Source organism: Mesocricetus auratus, unplaced genomic scaffold (genome assembly GCF_017639785.1).
Source record: "Mesocricetus auratus isolate SY011 unplaced genomic scaffold, BCM_Maur_2.0 Super-Scaffold_100004, whole genome shotgun sequence".
NCBI lineage: Eukaryota > Metazoa > Chordata > Mammalia > Rodentia > Cricetidae > Mesocricetus > Mesocricetus auratus.
In genome coordinates, this window is record NW_024429189.1 from 104,435,394 (window position 1) to 104,451,896 (window position 16,503).

The following is a 16,503-nucleotide window of genomic DNA, read 5'->3' on the forward strand; positions in this document are numbered from 1 at the left end:
AATTTTCCTAAGTATCCTGTCTCCCACTTAGTTTTGTATATTGACAGAAATGAGAGACCTACTAACACAGCCCTGTTATGTCATTATAGGTTTTGGATATTTGCTTCTCTAGGCATATCTGATTTCAGTGGAGGCCGTAACTCTCTACCGCACCCTGCATTACATAGTGTAGACACCCAGTATTTCTGGAGGGATACATGGTCCAGAAGGTTCTCTATAACCCAAATACACTAAATAAGAATTGATTCTTTTAGAAAAACACACAGGTAATTTTTATTAAAATATAAAACATTATTTGTAGATATTACAAAATGTCTAATCAGATTGCAGTATTCAATGATAGATGACAGATCTGACTTCAGGTCACCAGCTTCTTGATTCTTCAGGTAACCATAGTTATTACTAGAGCTGCGACAACTAAGTTAGCTAAGACATAAAGTCCTTTCTGGAACATTGGTATGGAATAAAATGTTTTGATGAAAATATACAAAACCACAATAGATGGATGTTACACAATAGTTGGACATTAGTCTATCAATTATATATTGTCATGTAAGTGCAGAGCAGTATAAATAAATATGCTTCTTTAAAAACAAGAATGGTATGTACTCACTCAAATATAGATATTACACATAGAGCAAAGGACTATCAGCCTATAGTCCACACTCCAGACAAGCTAGGAAACAAGGAGGACTGTAAGTAAGATATACATGATCCCCTGGAGAAGAGGAAAGGGACAAGAGCTCCTGAACAAATTGGGAGCAGGTGGGGAGGTAGGAAAAAGAGAAGGGGAAAACAGGAGGTGGGAGGAGAAAATGAGGGATGAGGAAGACTGAGTCAGGGTTAGAATAGAGGGGACCAAGAAAAGAGATACCTTAATAGAGGGAGCCATTATAGGTTTAAAGAGAAATCTGTTACTAGGGAAATGTTCAGAGACCCACAAAGATGACCCCAACTAAGAATATAAGCAATAGTGGAGAGGCTACCTTAAATGCCATTCTAGAGCCTTCATCTAGTAGCTGACTGAAGCAGAAGCAGACGCCTACAGCTAAGCACTGAACCAAACTGGAATCCAGTTGTAGAGAGGGAGGAGGGATGAGCAAAGGGGTCAAGACTATGCTGGAGAAACTCACAGAAACAGCTGACCTGAACAAGGGGGAGCTCAAGGACTCCAGACTGACAGCTAGGAAACCAGCATAGAACCTAACCAGGGCCCCTGAACATGGGTGTCAGTTAGGAGGCTTGGGCAGTCTATGGGACTTCTGGCAGTGGAACCAGTATTTATCCCTAGTACACAAATGGACTTTGGGAGCCCATTCCCCAAGGAGGGATACTCTCTCAGCCCAGATACACAGAGGAGGGCCTAGGCCCTCTAACAAATGATGTGACAGACTTATGAATCCCCATGAAAGGTTTCACCCTCCTTGGGGTGTGAGTAGAGAGTATTATGGGGGCCAGTGGGGGGCATGGGAGGATGGGAGTGAGAGGGAACTGGGATTGATATATAAAATGAGATTGTTTATAAATTAAATAAATGAATTTATTAAGAAAATAAAGTTTAGTTATTAGCTTGGAGTGAGTTTATTCTTACTCACTTGTAATGTAAGTGCATCTGTTTAAAAACTAGCAATATAAAACATCGAAGAATGCCAGAGGTATGAACTTATAGATGAATTTGTTTTAACCATTATCTGAAAATTCACATGATTGTGAGTTCAACAAATACACATGCCTCATCCATTCAAAAGCAAAATGCAGATATTTAACAAGTCAGATTACAGATAACTGTGGGAATATTTTGAGGTTGTAATTATGTTCTAAGCATTAAAATTCGTGAAGATTTCCTTGAAGTTAAGCATATTTCCTTGCTTCCTACTAAAGTGGCTATGGAAATGCAGGTCTCATTTCAATATGAGATTGTAATTGAGTGATATTAATTGCATAGAGAACAAGGTTTTAAATATCTTAAAATGAACAATAAACAAATGTTCAGTATGGCCACATGTTTTAATGCACAAAATTGAGGCAGATTTTTTTAAAAGACTTCATATATCTTTAAGCCAGCACAAAGGCTTGTGCAAAGGTATTTTTGTAGCTTGAAATCAGCAATGAAGGGGGGAAAATCTCCTGAAATGGTCCCTAATTTAATGCAACTCTCTGAAATCCACCTTGGATATCAAAAAAGGAATTACCTTGCTTTTCAAAGGTATGCTGGGAGTTCATGCAGCAACTCCATCCATGAGCCCTGCCTTCCCTTTTCCAGACTAACAAGGATAACAGCTATATCTCTCTTTTTCTCTGCTTCTCCCAGATTATTTTAAATTTAAATCATTATAATATGACTCTCTGGGAAATCTCATCCTACATGTAAAAGACAAGTTGCCCTTACAGATCATTTTAGATTTAAAATTCATGAATAGCCTAAAAGCATCTACTTGATTTCTGTTTAGATGACTCTCACAAAATTGCCAATGCTCAACCACTACTGACCCACAAAACTGGCAATTTCAAATGATTCAATTGAATGTTTTTCTTCTTCCACACTTCACAGAGATGCTCCATTTATTTATTATATTGCTGGTCAAAAAGGGAGAATTTTAAATGGTCAAGATATTATTGTATTGATTATCAAATTATTAGTCATGTTCCAATTATCTTAAATACAAGTCCCTAGTTTGCATGTAAAACTACCTGAAAAGTAGGACTAAATTGTACTGTTCTGATTAATTCTTGGCATTTATATAAGGAACCATAACAAAGATATTCCTTTATAATTAGAAAGGAGAAAAAAAAGCACCAAAAGTTTTTTGTTTTTTTTCTAAACTCTTCCTATGGAAGACATACCTCCACCCCAAGTAGACACTTTGTCCAGTGAATATTTCATATGGAATAACTATAATGAGAAGCTACAATAAGCATCAGTGTTCTCAGTACTACACCTTGAGATATATGTAATGAGTGAATAGTGAATAGACTTACCAGCATTTGGTTCAATAAACAAGTAGAGTGTGTCACAGCCCAGAAGCACATCAGCCAGTGCCTCACTCAGTTAATGTTTGCTGTTCAGCCCAGAGAGAGCGCTGTTTTTAATGATTACACAGAGGAATGGCAAAGTCCTGTACAGCATTCAAAGCCATTAAGGAGATTTAGTCATGTTCAACAGAGCAATAGACATTAATGTATTTCATTGCTCCTCAATTTCCTGAAAACTTGTAAATTGCTGAGGCTTACAGGATGACAACATACAGAATTAACTTAGGTATATGCTAACCAAAGATCCACATATTTACTACTGTTCTGAATAAAATGAACTTCTAAAATGAGGTCACCTCTTTCACACAATACATTTGTGACCTTCTGAGAATGTAATCCAATGCTTTACAAGTTAGAAAACACCTTTAGATAAGAGACCTACCTCTCAGAGGCCTCGGGATTGTGCACTGGGGAAACCCACCACAGCAGACCAGCCCATCCAGAGTCTGCCAGTATCCTAGTCCTGCCTCCACCCATGGGAAGAGGAGAGCCATCAGAGTATTGAACCTGCTTTTATCCACCAGAAGGGAACCTTGGACTGGTACCCATCAGGAGAGGGAGAGACTCTACCAGTACCCACTGGAAGGAGGGATGGGAAGGTGATACTGTAAGAACACAGTCAACAACAGAAAGATCAATATGATGTCACCAGAGTCTAGGGACTTCACACCAGGAAGACATGAACATCCCAACACAGATAAAGCAGAAGAGAATGACCCTAAAAACAACTTTATGAAGATAATAGATACCCTCATAGAGGTAATGAGAAAATCCCTAAAAGAAATGGAAGAGAAAAACAACAAAAATTTCAAGAAATGGAGGAAAACACAAACCAAAAATTGCAAGAAATAAACAAATCTCTTAAATAAAGCAAGGAAAGCCAAGAAAAAAACAACCAAACAAGTGAAGGAAACAGTTCAAACAGTGCAAGGCTTGAAAGCTGAAATAGAGACAAGCAAAAAAAAACAAATAAACAACAACAAAACAGTCTGAGGGAATGCTGGAAATAGAAAAGCTGGCAACTGGTAATGGATATTCCAAGTATATGAATGGATTTTGGGAGCCCATTCCATATAGAGAGATACTCTCTCAGCTTAGACACATGGGGAAGGGCCTAGGCCATGCTGCAAATGATGTGACAAACTTTGAAGATCCCCCATGGAAGGCCTCACCCTCCCTGAGGAGCAGAAAGGGGAAGGGAAGAGGAGAGGGAGAGGGAGAGGGAACTGGGATTGACATGCAAAACAAGACTGTTTCTAATTTAAATAATAAAAAGAAAAAAATGGACCCACCTCTCATCACCATTCAGACTCTAAACTTCTTACTTCTGCTAATGGCACAGCTTCATTTTGGGATGGAAATTTTCATTGTTTTTATGCAGGAAAAGGCCACCCGCTGAGTGTTCACAATGTCTCAGTCTCCAAATGGGTAAGCAGTAAAGCTTGCCCACCTTGGAAAGAAGCTCAAATTGCTACTTTATCCAAACATTCACTGCTGGTGGCATTTGAGCCTTTCTTTTTGGGTTACATAAGAGTCAAGAGAAAAATTAAAGGGCTAATATTATCAAAGGTTCATCAGCTAAAACCCTAACATATTCAAGCTGAACACAAAGCCAGTGGTATGCCTCATAACATGTATTATTCTTTCTCTATTGAGCAGTAAATCCATTCCCTCAAGCAGTAACATATTCTTTGAAGAATACCTAAACATGTCAGAGGGCTGAAGTGGATCTGGCCTGCCAAATATCACCATACAAATTCATGAGAATTTCAACTCTCTGAGGTGAAGATAGAAGATATTTTCTGAAACAATCATACAGCAGCAAACAACTGGAGAAAGAGTGAACAGATGTGCAGCTGCTGCAGATATCCAAGAAAAAAGTTGAGGCATAATCTGACCCAGTTTACTTAACATACATTCTGCCACCAACATGGCTGCAAGAAATGTTTCCTGCAGGTCTTCACATAGATTAGTGTCAGAATATCCATAAACTTATAAAAAAGAGTTCAAATGAAATTATATATAGAATTTAATATATTTAGATTTAAATATTATTTCCCTTTTATTTTGAAACACTTTTTTACTATATGTTTAAATTAGAAACAAGCCTGCTTCCAATGTCAGTCCCAGATCCCTCTCCCTCGCCTCCACAACCGCTACCCCTGACCATCCACACTAGCCCCCACCCAAGCCCCATGCCATTCCCCACGGAGGGTAAGGCCCTCCATGATGATCTCTAGAGTCTGTCATTTCATTCCGGGGAGGGCCTGGGTCCTCCCCCAAGTGTTCAGACTGAGCATCCTCTTTGTGAGACGGATGCCCAAAGGCCATTTGTGTGCCAGGGATAAATACTGATCTACTACCCAAAGCCCCATAGATTGCATAAGTTGCCTCACTGACACCCAAATTAAGGGGGTATGGATAATTCCCATGCTGGCCTCTCAGCTATCAGTCTGGGGTCCAAGATCTACCCCTTCTTCAGGTCAGCTATTTCTCTGGGTTTCACCAGCCCAGTCTTGACTCCTTTGCTTAACACTCCTCCCTCTCTGTCACTGGGTTCCAGTAGTTCAGTTCAGTGTTTAGCTGTGGGTGTTTGCTTCTGCTTCCATCTGTCACTGGATAGAGATTCTAGGATGGTATGTAAGATAGTCATCAAAATCATTATCAGGGAGGGACATTCAAGGAAATCTCTCCACTATTACTTAGTTTGTCAGTTGGTGTCATCCTTGTAGATCTCTGGAGATATCACTAGGCCCAGATCTCCCTTCAAACCTAGAATGACTCCCTCTATTATGGTATGTCTCATCCTGCTCTCCTGTATTCTAATCCCAGCTCAGCCTTCCTGCTCCCCCATGTCCTCCTCTCCCCTCCTCTTCTCCCCTTCTCTCTTTCTTGGTTCCCTCTCCCCTTCCCATCCCATACTCCCAATCTGCTCAGGAGATGTTGACTCATTCAAACTTCTCTGGGGGTACCATGCATATCTCTCATAGGGTCCTTCCTGTTTCCCAGTCTCTCTGGCAGTGAGATTGTAGGCTGACACCCCCCTGGTTCATGTCTAAAATCCATAAATGAGTAAGTACTGTCTGGACCTCTTTCTTAGATGGGTTAAATACTTAAGTCAAAGATAGCCAGTAAGAAACAAGCAAATGGCCAACAGCTTCATAATTAATACAGGGTCTTGTGTGTTATTTGGGGACTACAATATGGCAGAGCCCAGGCAACTGGTGGGGAAAAACCAAAGTGGCTAGCATGTAAAAGGCTTCACTCAACATAATGGTGATCAGGAGTGGGATCATGAATTTCCACGTAGAACGACAAAAGCTTTAAAGGAATTTTAGAAACGAAAGAATGGAGAAAAGCATGGGTTCTTGGTAGCAGCATTTTTCTCAGGTGGGCTCTGTTTTGCTAGCGACAAGCAGAGACTCATGCAGCTCGCTTAAGGGACTCTTCCGGACTCATCATAAGCAAAAAAACAAAACAAAACAAAACAAACAAACAAAAAAACCCAGCAAGGTTCTTTTAAGAGGCTCTGCTAACAAGTGAAAGGTGTATACGTACAGTTGGAAGTGACAGTGACCACATCTCTAAGCCAGCAGCCAGCAGCTTTTGCTGGATGTCAGCATAGACTCAGATGGTGAGCTGGAATCATGCTTATGCCTGCTATCTTGGAAAAACTGCAGTTTGAACAGCCACGGTTTTAACAGATAAGACACATGGCCAGAAAAACATAAAGATTTACAGTAAAGTCATACTTGGATAAAGAAAAACCTCTAAAGGTTTACAGTGTGTTTAAAAATATACGTAAGCTTGGGAGAGAAAAAGAAACAGCATAATGGTAAATAAATAGAGAACCGGCTATGGTGGTACACGCCGGTAGGATTTGCTCCAGAGGCAGAGGCAGGCAGATTTCCAAAGAGAAACCCTGTCTCCAAGAAAAATAAATAAAAGTAAAAGAAATAGAGTAATAATAGATAAAAAAATAAGCCACGTAAAGATGGAAAATACACAGAGACTCTGGATACTGTATGCTATTTTTTTTCAGTTTTTTCATTGCTAAGGAAGGAACAACTGCTAAAGTACACTTGATTATAAATGCTGCTGAATTAAACTTACATCTTTTGAAAATGCCTTGACTTCAAATTTTAAGTATAAGGATATGTTACTTTGGAAAAGAGTTTTTTTTATGTTTCAACAGAAAATGGAAAGCTGTGGATTCCTTCTAGGCTTCTGTGGTTTGATGAACCAAGACCCACGGAAGCAGTGGCCCAAGTGAGTCCACATCTAAAACAGCTAAGAGGTTGCAGCCTTACAGACCCTGAAAATATAGGCTTCTGAGTTTTGTCATGATCCCCATGGTATGAACAGCGCCCCCGTCCTGCTGGAAGCAGTTTGGAATGGGCAATGTCCAAATCCCTGTATTGTTTATAAATCTTTGTTTTCATTTGAATGGGGTTGCTTATAATTGGTTAATGATCCCAACCAATTTCTTTTCAATGGTAAAAAGGGAATTATGGTATGGAAATGAGTAATTTGTATTGGTATGGTTTTTCATTTATTGATACAAATTCAATGTCAATTTTGTGATGTGTATATTTCTCCTCTTGATTAAGTATTGTGCTTATACTGATCTTTTAAAACATAATACATAATTGAATACAGACTATAGATAGTTACTTATAATAGTCAGAACGTATAGTTAGGTTAGCTAGGTTTTCTAGACATACAGAGATATATTTGAGATAGATAGATAGTCTTCAAACCTTTTAAAGACCTTCAGAAACTGGCATTTAAAATGTTTTAGGGTTTTCTTGACAATGAGAACTGTCTGCTCCTGGCATCATCAATTACATCTGAAAGGAAGATGGGAATCCAAGCAACTCGTTACGGAGTTTGCTTTCAACATGGCAGGATTAGCCATTTGGGCAAGAAACTGCTCTTGCCTAGACTATTTAACTGTTGCTATATAATCTGGATATGTAGGACCCATAGGAAAGTGACTGCTGAACTCAAATAGTCCTTCAGGGTTCCTGCTTCATGGAAGAGTCTACAAGACTTTCTGCAGGACACAGATAAATGAATGACAGATTGCCTGCCATTCCAGATGGACAGTCTGAAATTTACTGCTTTGCTGAAACGTCTTCCAGACACACTGTGTCCTATGGGCTGAAGATGGATGCCCCAAAGTTACAGAGGAACTTCAGGTAACTGTCTAGGCAGCAAGATGCCTCTGTCAATCCTAGTGTTTATATATTATCCTTCTGTGGTCTTTGATGGAGTTGAAAACAGATAGTCATAGTTTTCCTTAGTTATGATAAAAGATAAGCTACATGTAGAACTTTGGACTCACAAGGATGTGGTGGATGATATTTTCTTTAAATCTTGCTAAATGTTGATATACAAAATGTTGTAACTGTGTTCTTGCTTGATAGCTGTTCTGTTATATATAATTTGGCTATGTTAAAGTTAAGACCTTTCTGTATGTTTAGACAGAAAAGAGGAGATGACGTGGAAGTCCTGTGTATATGTCAATGAAGCACTGTTGGCCAATAGGAAATCAAGACAGGTGGGACTAGGACTCGAGCAGAACTCTGGGAAGGAGAAACACAGGGAGTCATGATGTAGCCTGCCAGAGAAGTAAGATGTCCAGACCCCTTTCTCTGGTAAGAGAAATACTTAGAAGGGTTAAATACTTAAGTCAAAGATAGCCAGTAAGAAACAAGCAAATGGCCTACAGCTTCATAATTAATACAGCATCTTGTGTGTTATTTGGGGACTACAATGTGGCAGAGCCCAGGTGACTAGTGGGGAAAAACCAAAGCAGCTGGCAAGGAGAAGGCTTCACTCAACAGAGTACATACCATGTTTCTCTTTTTGTGACCAGGTTACTTCACTCAGGATGGTTTATTCTAGTGCTATTCTATTTGCCTGCAAATTTCAAGATTCCATTGTTTTTTTTCTGCTGAGTAATACTCCATTGTGTAAATATACCACATTTTCTCTATCCACTTTTCAGTTGAGGGGCATCTAGGTTGCTTCCAGGTACTGGCTCTTACAAATAGTCCTGCTATAAACAGCGTGGAACAGATGTCCTTGTTGTATGAATGTGCATATTTTGGGTATATGCCTAAGAATAGAATTTCTGGGTTTTGTGGTAGACTGATTCCCATTTTCCCGAGAAATCTCCATACTGATTTCAATAGTGGCTGTATGAGTTGGCATTCCCACCAGCAGTGGAGGAGTGTTCCCCTTTCTACACATCCTGTCCAGCACAAACTGTCATTGGTGTTTTTGCTTTTCACCATTCTGACAGGAGTAAGATGGTATCTCAAGATTTGCATTTCCCTGATTGCTAGGGATGTTGAGCACTTTCTTAAGTGTCTTTCAGCCATTTGAGACTCCTCTATTGAGAATTATCTATTTAGTTCTGTAGACCACTTTTTAATTGGATACATTGATGCTTTGAAAACTTGCTTCTTGAGTTCTTTGTAGATTTTGAAGATCAGCCCACTGTCAGTTATGAGGTTAATGAATGTCTTTTCCCATTCTGTGGGCTGCCTTTTTGTCTTGTTGACTGTGTCCTTTGCCCTGCAGAAGCTTCTCAATTTAAGGCGGTTCCACTTACTAATTTTCAATCTTAGTGTATGTGCTTCTGATGTTGCATTACGTTCAGGAAGCAGTCTCCTTTAGCAACCCATTCAAGGGTGGCCACTACTTTCTCTTCTAAGAGGATCAGCGTGACTGAATTTATGTTGAGGTCTTTAATACATTTGGACTTCAGTTTTGTGCATGGCAATAAACATGAATCTATCTGCAGTCTTCCACATGCCAGCACCATGTGTTGAAGATGCCTTCTTTTTTCCATTGGATAGTTTTAGCTTCTTTGTCAAAAATCAAGTGTTCATACATGTGTCAGTTAATATCAGGGTTTTCAATTAGATTCCATTGGTCTCCCTGTCTATTTTTTATGCCAGTACAAAGCTGTTTTCAGGGCTATAGCTCAATAATAGAGCTTGAAGTCAGGGATGGTGATGCCTCCAGACGTTGCCTTGTTGAACAGGGTTGTTTTGGCTATCCTGGGTCTTTTGTTTTTCCATATAAAGTTGAGAATTGTTCTTTCAAGGTCTGCAAAGAATTGTTCTAGGATTTCAATGGGAATTGCATTGGATCTCTAGATTGCTTTTGGCAAGATTACCATTTTTACTATGTTGATACTACCTATACAATAGCATAGGAGTTCTTTCCATTTTCGGGTGTCTTCTTTAATTTCTTTCTTTAAAGACTCAAAGTTCATGCAATACAGGTCTTTCACTTGTTTGATTAGGGTTATTCCAAGATATTTTATGACATGTGTGGCAGTTGTAATCGGTGATGTTTATCGGATTTCTTTCTCAGCCCTTTTATCCTCTGTATATAGTAGGGCTACTGATTTTCTTGAGTTGATCTTATATCCTGCCACTTTGCTGAAGGTATTTATCAGCTGTAGGAGTTCCCTGGTAGAGTTTTTCAGGTCACTTATGGAAACTATCATAGCATCTTCAAATAGTAAAAGTTTGACCTCTTCTTTCCAATTTGTACCCTTTGATCTCCTTTTGTTATCTTATTGCTCTAGCTAGAACTTCAAATACAATATTGAGATGGTATGGAGAGAGTAGACAGCCTTGCCTTCTTCCTGATTTTAGAGGGATTACTTTGAGTTTCTGTCCATTTTGTTTGATGTTGGCTGTTGGTTTGCTGTATATAGCTTTTATTATATTTAGGTATGTTCCTGTTATCTTGGATCTCTCCAAGAACTTTATCACGAAGGGATGTGGGATTTTGTCAAAGCCTTTTTCAGCATCTAGTGAGATGAACATGTGATTTTTGTTTCTCAACTTGTTTATATGGTAGATTACATGATGGATTTTCATATGTTGAAGCATCCCTGCATCCCTGGGATGAAGCCTAATTGATCATGGTGAATGGGTTTTCTGATGTGTTCTTGGATCAGATATGCCAGTATTTTATTGAGTATTTTTGCATCAGTGTTCATGAGTGATATCGGTCTGAAGTTCTCTTTCTTAGTTGTTTCTTTGTGTGACTTGGGTATCAAGTTTATTGAAGCCTTACAAAAAGAGTTTGGCAAAGACCCTTCTGCTTCTATTGCAGGAGAATTGGTATAAGCTGATCTTTAATTTCTGGTAGAATTCTGCACTGAGGCCATCTGGACCTCGGCTTTTTTTGGTTGGGAGATTTTGCTGACTGTTTCTCTTTCCTTAGGGGTTATAGGTCTATTTAAATTGCTTATGTCTTGTTCACTTAATTTTGACACGTGATATCTATCCAGAAAATTGTTAATTTCCTTTAAATTTTTGAATTTTGTGGAGTATATGTTTTCAAAGTATGACCTGATGATTCTCAGTATTTCCTAATTGTCAGTTGCTATGTCCCCCTTTTCATTTATGATTTTGTTAATTTGCATGTTCACATTCTACCTTTTTTTAAGTTTGGAGAAAGGTTTGTCTATTTTGTTGATTTTCTCAAAGAACCAACTCTTCGTTGCATTGATTATTTGTATTTTTTTCCTAGTTTCTACTTTATTGAGCTCAGCCCTCAATTTGATTATTTCCTGGCATCTACTCCTCTGGGGTGAGTTTGCTTCTTTTTGTTTTATAGCTTTCAGTTGTGCTGTTAATTCTCTAGTGTGACTATTCTCCAGTTTCTTCGTGTGGGCACTTAGTGCTATGAACTTTCTTCTTAGCACTGATTTCAAAGTGTTCCACAAGTTTGGGTATGTTGTGTCTTCATTCTCATTGAATTCTAGGAAATCTTTAATTTCTTTTTTTATTTCTTCTTTGACATAGGAGTGATGCAATTGTACATTATTCGATTTCCATGAGTTTGTAGGTTTTCTGCAATTTATATTGTTGTTGAAGTCTAACTTTAAAGCGTGGTCGTCTTATAAGGTACATGGAGTTATTCCAATTTATTTTTTGTACCTGTTGAAGTTTGATATGTTGCCAAGTAGGTGGTTTATTTTTGAGAAAGTTCCATGTGGTGCTGAGAAGAAGGTTTATTCTTTTGTGTTTGGATGGAATGTTCTATAGATGTCTGTCAAACCCAAATGGGTCATAACTTCTATTAGTTCCTTTGTTTCTTTTTTATGTTTCTGTCTGGTATTCCTGTCTAGTGGTGAGAGTGAGGCGTTGAAGTCTCACACTACAAGTGTATGGGGTTTTATGTGTGGTTTGAGTTTTAGTAATGCTTTTTACTAACATGGACATCTTTGTGTTTGGGGCATAGAAGTTCAGAATTGAGACTTCATCTTAATGGATTTCTCCTGTGATGAGTATGAAATGACCTCCTTCATTTCTTTTGATTGATTTCAGTTTAAAGTCAAGTCTGTTAGCTATTGGGTTTGCTATCCCTGCTTTTTTGGGGTTTACTTGATTGGAAAATCTTTCCCCAACCCTTAACTCTGAGGTAACATCTGTCTTATAAGTTGAGGTGTGTTGCTTGAATGCAGCAGAAGAGTGGATTCTGTCTTTGAATCCATTCTGTTAGCCTATGCCTTTTTATGGTCAATTAAGACCATTAATATTAAGGTATGTTAATGACCATTGATTGCTCATTTTTGTTTGTTTTGGAATGGTTGTTGGTGGTGGAATTGTATGTGAATTTCCTCCCCCTTTTCTCTTTTGGCTGTTGGTAAAGTGGGATTATCTAATGCCTATGTATTTCTGGTTGTAGTTAACTTCCTTGGATTGGAGTTTTCCTTCCAGAACTTTCTGTGCAGCTGGGTTAGTGAATATGTATTGTTTTAATCTGTTTTTTTTCATGGAATATCTTGTTTTCTCCATCTATGTTGATTGAAATCTTTGCTGGGTATAGTAGTCTAGGCTGGTGTCTGTGATCTCTTAGTGTTGATAGAATATATATCCAGGACCTTCTGGCTTTCAGGGTTTCCATGAAGAAGTCAGGTGTAATTCTGTTAGGTTTGTCTTTATGTTATTTGACATTTTTCCTTAGCTGTTCTAAATATTCTTTCTTTATTCTGTATACTTGGGCTCTTGATTATTATGTGGTATGGGGACTTTTTTGTGGTCCACTCTATTAAGTATTCTGTAAGTTTCTTTTACTTTCATTGGCATGCCTTTCTTTAGGTTGAGAATGTTTTCTTCTATGATTTTGTTGAATATGTTTCTGCCCCTTTGATATATGGGTTTTTTCCACCTTTTTCTATACATATTATTCCTAGGTTTAGTCTTTTCACAGTGTCCCATATTTCCTGGATATTTTGTGTTAGGGATATATTGGATTTAAGATTTTCTTTGGTTGATGAATCTATTTCTCCTTGTATTTCTTCAATTCATGAGATTCTCTCTTCCATCTCTTGTATCCTGTTGATTATTCTTGCATCTGTAGTACCTGACCATTTCCCCAGTTTTTTTTTATTTCCAGCATTCCTTCAGACTGTTATATTATTGTCTCCATTTCAGCTTTCAACCTTTGCACTGTTTGAATTTTTTCTTGAAATTTTTGCTTTGTGTTTTCCTCTCTTTCTTGCATTTGCTGGGTTCTTTAGTTTGTATTTTTCTCCCATTTCTTGCATTTTTTGGTTTGTTTTTTCTTCCATTTCTTTAAGGGATTTTCTCATGTCCTCTTTGAGTGCCTCTATCATTTTCATGAAGTGTTTTTAAGGTCATTCCCTTCTTCTTCATCTGCATTGGGGTGTTCAGGTCTTGCTGGTATAGAATCTCTAGGCTCTGGTGGTGCCATATTTGTTTTTCTGTTGCAGAGTGTGTTCTTATATTGTCTCTTTCTCATCACTTCTTCCAGTGGGTACAGAAAGAGCCTCTTCCACTCCTGGTTGGTAGGCGGCCAGGGTTCCTTTTTGGTGGGTGCAAGCAAATCCAATACTCTCTGTCCTCTGCTCTCTGTCCTCTGTCCTCTGCCCTGAGTGTGGGCTGGAGTAGAAAGGCTCTCTCTGCAGGCTCCTGGTCACTTAGTTGTTGGGGCGGCTAGTTGCCAGAGATCCAAGAGAGGGAGAGTGAGAGGAATTCCTGTCCAAGATGGGGATTCGGAGCTCACCTCTGCCCTCTTCTTTCTGCCCTGAACTCTCTCTGCAGGCTCCTGGTTGCTTGGTCATCTGGGGGGAGTTGACCTGGCTGCCAGGAGATCCTAAAGAGGGCAAGTGGGAGGAAGTCGGATCTAAGATGGGGGCTGGAGCTCATGTCTGCCCTCTGCCCTGAGTGTGGGCAGTAGATCGGCTCTTTCTTCAGGCTCCTGGTTGCTTGGTCATCTGGGGGCCAGTCACCCTGGCTGTAGACCCCAGGCCAGGAGCTCCAAGAAATAATATTTTTCTTAATTTTTAACATGTCAGTCAGTTATATTGCATCTTCCAAAATATTAGTCAAAATATGTTGGAAATTTAAAAAGCAGAAGTTCTTTAAATGTAGTTTCACTCTACTCCCATGGAAGACCTATAGTCTGTAACTTCTAAATTAGGCCTTAGGTGTTTTTATGATGTCTGTAAAAGGGTGTGGTATGAGCAGTATTCTCACTTCACGCTGTCATGCTTCATAGTGCTACACAGACAGATGCAGAGTCAAGCTGCTACCATTCTAGTCAATCCTCCTATAGAGTTGACTAATAAAAATGAACTGGCAGTGGGACCAGGATTTATCCCTAGTGCTTGAATTGAGTGGCAGTTTGGAGCCAGTTCTCTTTGGAGGAATACCTTGCCTAACCTAGATATAGAGGGGAAGGTCTTGGTCATGCCTCAAAGTGCTGTGCTACTTCTTTGACTCTCCATGGATAGCCTGACCCTCTCTGAGGAGTGGATGGGGGGGGCGGTATGGGAAAAAGTTGGGGGAAGCAGGAGAGGGTGAGGGAGTGGGAACTGGGATTGGTATGAAAAATGAGAAAAGATTGTTCTAAAATTTTAAAAGTGATTTTAAACATCATGCTTGTATCTATATATTAAAAAAAGAACCCTTCTTTTCTCTATTCCTGCATCCCTGTCTTCCTACCCACCCCACTTCTGTTTTGTTTTTTGTTTTGTTTTTTTTTTCAAAGAAAAGAGGAAAGATTAGGAGTGTTCATTGGCTCTGGGCTGTGGCCAGCTCAGGGACACTCCTTGGGCAGTTCTCTGCATGTTCATCTGGTGCCCTGGCCACCTGCATCACTGCCTGTCCTGCCTCAGAACTGGCTGTAAGATTAGGCCACAATCTTCAATGAGTATGCACATTCCTCAGTTCTGTGGTGTTCATGATCACACAGTTATGGAGTTTCTGAAGAGCAGTGGAGATTACTGCCAGGCACAGAACAATCTCTATGCAGACAAGTGAACTGCCAAAATTCATTACTACTCCACCAAGAAGCCCCCATAAGAGTGGATAACCTGGATACAGGCCTGTTAAATTGAAGTCTTCAGAGCATTATACAAGAGCTCAGACCCAGATGGGATAAACCTCAGTGTGCTTCTTTTGTAAGTATTACTGAGGAATCATTGCTTCTTGTCAGTAGGTTCATTTCATTGTCCATTTCTCCCAATTTCATACTCAAATCACAGAGAATTTCAAGGTGAATATATTGAATATTGAAGTAGGAGTCAGGTGGGTTTTTTGTTTGTGTTGTTTTTATTTTATTTTTGCATCATTTCTGCATTCAACTTTTTAATTCTTTCATGACCCTATTTGGTGTTTCTTTAAAAAATAAACATGACTAGACTGAACTATCCTGATCCTGTGGACATCACATACAAGAACATGAACATGAGATTCCTTATTACACACAATCCAACCAATGCAACCTTAAACAAATTTATAGAGAACTTAAGAAGTACGGAGTTACCACAATAGTAAGAGTATGTAAAGCAACTTACAACACTACTCTTGTGTAGAAAGATGGTTTTCGTATTCTTGATTGACCTTTTGATGATGGTTCACCACCATCCAACCAGATTGTAGATGACTGGTTAAGTCTTATAAAGATTAGATTTCATGAAGTACCTGCATGGTATATTGTTGTCAATTGTGTTGCAGGCCTTGGCAGAGCTCCAGTGCTTGCTTCCCTAGTATTAATTGAAGATGGAATGAAATATGAAGATGCAATACATTTTGTATGACAAAAGCAACATGGAGCTTTTAATAGAAAGAAACTTTTGTATCTGAAGAAGTATCATCCAAAGATGGTCATAGAAATAATTGCTGTATTTAATGAAACTGGGGTGCCTGCTGTCATCACCTTGGGAGTGAAACTTCAGATGGAATTTATTTGTCATACATAATTAGCCAACATGTTGAGTTATTGAATAAGTCTACCAAAGTTTCTACAGTAATATTGAAAACAGGCCACATGCTTGACAGAATTGCAACCTTTCTATTTGAGTTATGTTCAACCTGTTTGGACACTTATCAAAAGATCTTTGCAGGTCAGCATTTAAAATGTGCTTATCATTTGTACCAATTGACCTTTCCGAAAATACAGTAT

At 38.9% G+C, this 16,503-nt stretch overlaps 1 pseudogene; it reads left to right on the plus strand.

Moving 5' to 3' along the window:
- Positions 1–15,731: 15,731 nt before the first annotated feature.
- LOC101831737 lies at positions 15,732–16,300 on the plus strand (annotated as a pseudogene).
- The last annotated feature ends 203 nt before the right edge of the window (positions 16,301–16,503 follow it).